Source organism: Vicia villosa, unplaced genomic scaffold, assembly GCF_029867415.1.
Source record: "Vicia villosa cultivar HV-30 ecotype Madison, WI unplaced genomic scaffold, Vvil1.0 ctg.001479F_1_1, whole genome shotgun sequence".
Classification (NCBI taxonomy): Eukaryota; Viridiplantae; Streptophyta; class Magnoliopsida; order Fabales; family Fabaceae; genus Vicia; species Vicia villosa.
In genome coordinates, this window is record NW_026705634.1 from 155,239 (window position 1) to 159,686 (window position 4,448).

The window sequence follows — 4,448 nt, forward strand, 5'->3', positions numbered from 1 at the left end:
TTCTTCGTAGTCTTTTGATTTCAAATACATGATCTCTTCGTCTGGGAAATCGTCTTGTAAAGATTGATCATCATCAATAGGTTGGGAGGCCAAATGATCGGCTAACACACTTCCTTTGATGACTTTTTGGGCACGATATTGGATGTCATACTTTGATAACAGCATCTTCTAGTGGGCAATTCTTCCAGTCAACGCAGGCTTTTCAAACAAGTATTTGATTGGATCTATTTTGGATATGAGATATGTCGTATGAGTCAACATGTACTTCCTTAGTCGGCGAGCAGCCCATACAAGAGTACATCAATTTCTCGAGCACTGAATATCTTGTTTCACAGACGGTATACTTTTTTCTCAAGTAATAAATGGCATACTCTTTTCGACCATACTCGTCTTGCTGACCCTGGACACATCCCATAGAATCTTCAAGTACGGTCAAATACATGATCAGAGGTCTTCCTTCCAATGGAGGGCTTAAAATTGGAGGTTCCAGCAGGTATTCTTTGATATTCTCAAAAGCTTTTTGACATTCGTCTGTCCATCTACACTCTTGGTCCTTACGGAGAAGCTTAAAGATTGGCCCATAAGTTACAGTCATGTGGGATATAAATCTAGAGATGTAGTTCAATCGTCCAAGAAATCCTCTAACTTGTTTTTCTGTTTTTGGAGGAGGCATTTCTTGAATGGCTTTGACTTTGTCGGGATCAACCTCAATACCTCTTTGGCTGACGATGAAACCTAGTAGTTTTCCAGAGCGGACAACAAATGTGCACTTACTTGGATTCAGACGCAGCTTGTACTTTCTCAAACGTTGGAACAACTTCAGCAGGTGTCCCACATGTTCTTCTTCTGATGCAGCCTTGGCAATCTTGTCATCCACATAAACTTCAATTTCTTTGTGAATCATATCATGGAAGAGAGTTGTCATGGCTCTTTGATAAGTTGCTCCAGCATTCTTTAGACCAAATGGCATCACACGGTAGCAAAACGTGCCCCATGGTGTGATAAAGGCTATTTTTTCCATATCTTCAGTGCCATCATGATTTGATTGTAACCTAAGAATCCATCCATAAATGAGAAGACTTTAAACTTAGCAGTGCTATCCACCAGCATGTCAATATGGGGTAGCGGGAAATCATCTTTTGGACTTGCTCTGTTTAAATCTCTGTAATCAACACACATTCTAACTTTTCCATCCTTCTTTGGAACAGGAACTATGTTGGCCAACCATTGAGGATATTCTGATGTGACGAGGAAACCGGCATTGATTTGCTTATGTACCTCTTCTTTGATCTTGTCTGCCATATCTGAGTGAGTTCTTCTCAACTTCTGCTTGACAGGCGGACATTCTGGCTTTAACGGTAATTTGTGCTCTACAATAGCGGTATCCAACCCAGGCATATCTTGATAGCTCCAAGCAAATACATCCACATATTCTTTCAACAAATCAACCATTTTCTCTTTGACGTTTGTTTTTAACAATGCCCCAATTCTCACTTCTCTTTTGTCTCCTTCAGTACCTAAATTGATTACTTACAAAGGCTTTTTGTGCGGCTCGATGATCTTTTCCTCGTGCTCAAGTAGATGGGTGATCTCTTCAGGGATATCTTCATTACTCTCTTCTTCAGCTTCGTACACAGGGTATTCAAAGTTGGGAGAGGGCCTAGGATCATTGTTTTCAGCGGGTTTATCAAGAGATAATCTGCACATGATTTATGTTTTGTTTTTTAGGAACAAATAAAAGAAAAGGTTTATGTGCAAATTTTGAAAAACAATTTTGGTTGATTTTATGGGTTTTTTAGATGTTACCATTTTCAGAAAAAGATAAACGATAAACAAAAGGGAAGCAAAAGTTGCCTTTTATTAATGATTTAAAACAAAGCCCTACATAAGCTTACTTTCGTCTTGGGCAGAACAAAAGGAATTATTTTAGACAGCCCGACATATTACTCTATCGCCTTGGGCAGAGCGAAAGGTTTTTAAAAGACAGAAAATTACTTAGACTCATGAACAACATAAGAGATGCTGACGGAAGTCCAGTTTGAGTTGTCCTCTCCACGCGTCACGAAGCTTGAACATTCTGGAACGTCTTCAATGATAGCAGCTATGTCTTGTTTATTTGAGTTGATATAGCTAACACTTTGAAATGTCTCATGCAGAGTCTTGCTGCAGCTTCCATACTCCGATTCTTTAACTTCTGAGATGTGAATCCTAGACCACTTTTGTTTTTGTTGGTGGGAAGTTCAATAACTTGCCCCCAGCCTTTGTAAGATCCTTAGGCAACCACCTGTTGGGCATCTTTCCAGGATGAAATAGACACACCAGTTTTCTTTCCGTATTCAGGATTGACAATTTCCAAGGCATGGAATTGAGCTTCAAATTTTTCAATATCGGGGATAGCAGATAACTGACTTACGGACATAGTTTGCTCTCCATAAATAGTAATCAACTTATCCTTCACAGTAAACATCAACATCTGGTGGAGAGTGGATGTAACAGCTCCAACACTATGGATCCAAGGTCTTCCCAACAAACAGCTGTAAGTGGGGTAGATGTCCATTATCTGAAAAGTAATTTCAAAATCATGAGGTCCGATGCGGATAGGAAGATCAATCTCTCCAATCACAGTGCATTTTGAACCATCAAAAGCTTTCACAATAATCCCATTCAGCCTTACGGTTGCCCCTTGATAGGACAATCTTTCTAAGGTGCTTCTGGGCATGACATTCAAGTATGAACCAGTATCAACTAGCACATTTGTTAGTGTATCTTCTCCATATTTCATGGAGATGTGTAGGGCATGATTATGCTCCAATCCTTACGGGGGAAGTTCTTCTTTACTAAAGCTCAACACATTGTTGACGGTGATGTTGGAAACAACATTATCAAACTGCTCGAGGGTTGCATCTTGTTCAATGTAGGCTCGCTTCAGAACTTTCATTAGTGCATCCCGGTGAGCTTTCGAGTGTACCAATAAGGCCAACAGGGATATCTTTGATTGTGTCTGAAGGAGTTGGTCAACCACCTTGTCGTCACTCTTCTTGATTAAATTCAAGAATTCTTCTGCATCATCGTCTTTAGTTTCAAAGACGGGTTTAGGGATAACAGGCTCTTCCCAAGGCACATCCTTCTGAGGAGGAACTTGTACAAACAAATTACTTCTTGTCTTAGGAGGAATTGTTGCAAACTAACGACCGCTTTGAGTCATATGGCTCACATCAGCAATGTTCACAACAGTCGACCCAGGTTCAGAACTAACTTCTTCTTCCCCTGTTATGATGGTAGCACCATATCTCCAAGGAACAGTAGTACTTGAGTTGTAAGGAAATGGAATTGGCATTTGAATTGTGAGAGGAATAGCAGCCATGTTTTGACTATCATAAGATATCTCCACAACTTCGGGGACCGGAAACTCAACAATCACCATATTAATGTCATCATCTCTTTCATAAGTAATACGGAGAGTTCTCTCATCCAAAATATTATGAGTTTCTCTTCTGACTTGACGACAGCCTCGAGGATTTACAGAACAAATTCTACATGCATTATGATCATGTTGAAAGAAATCCAACCGGCATAGCCTTATGTGCATTAGGACCAATGGTTCTCTGATAAAACAAATATCCCATACTTGGTACCTCCCAGGGCATCCATGCACCATGTTAATAGAATGAGTATCTTCACTTCTTTTCTTTCTTGATATACTGATGATTCCTCTATCCAACAGTTTCTGAAGATCATTGATCATAATTTCACATCCTTGAGTAGAGTTTGAGCAAACTGAACAAGCATTGTAATCGTGAGGAGGAAAACAATTAAGTCCATAGAATACAATGTGCATCTGTACCAAAGATCGAGTTGATTCACGAACATCATGTAGGTATTCATAACCGGATTGAGTCTGTATTGCATTGACAATCCCATGGTTGGGTAGTAGATTAACTTGAACATTAGGATTAACATCCTTGAAGGTGTGCATGTTGCTTCGAACCAGTTTCTGTACTTTACTCATGAGAGGGTAACAATTTACCACAGTATGACCAGGAGCATTCTTGTGAAAAGCACAGCGAGCATCTGCCTTGTACCAAAATGGTGGATTAGTAGGAGGAGGAGGAGGATCCTTCGGTTGAACTAGATTCTTCTGAAGCAGCAAAGGTAGTAATTCCATATAAGTCTTTGGAATAGGATCAAAAGGAGGATATTTCCTTTGTTGATTTTATTGAAGAGCCTGTTGTTGAGGCTGAGGCTTCTGCACATTCTGAGGCGGAGCTTGGCTAACAACTGGAGTCACAGCAGCAATTTGTTATGGTTGATACCGTTTTTTCCTTCCTCTCGAGATGGCACTAACAATTTCTTCCTTCTTCTTGGAAAAGTTACTACCAAATCTTTTGATGCCACCACTAGATAGTGATGAACTGGCTTCTTTGACTAGACGACCTTCCCGGATACCT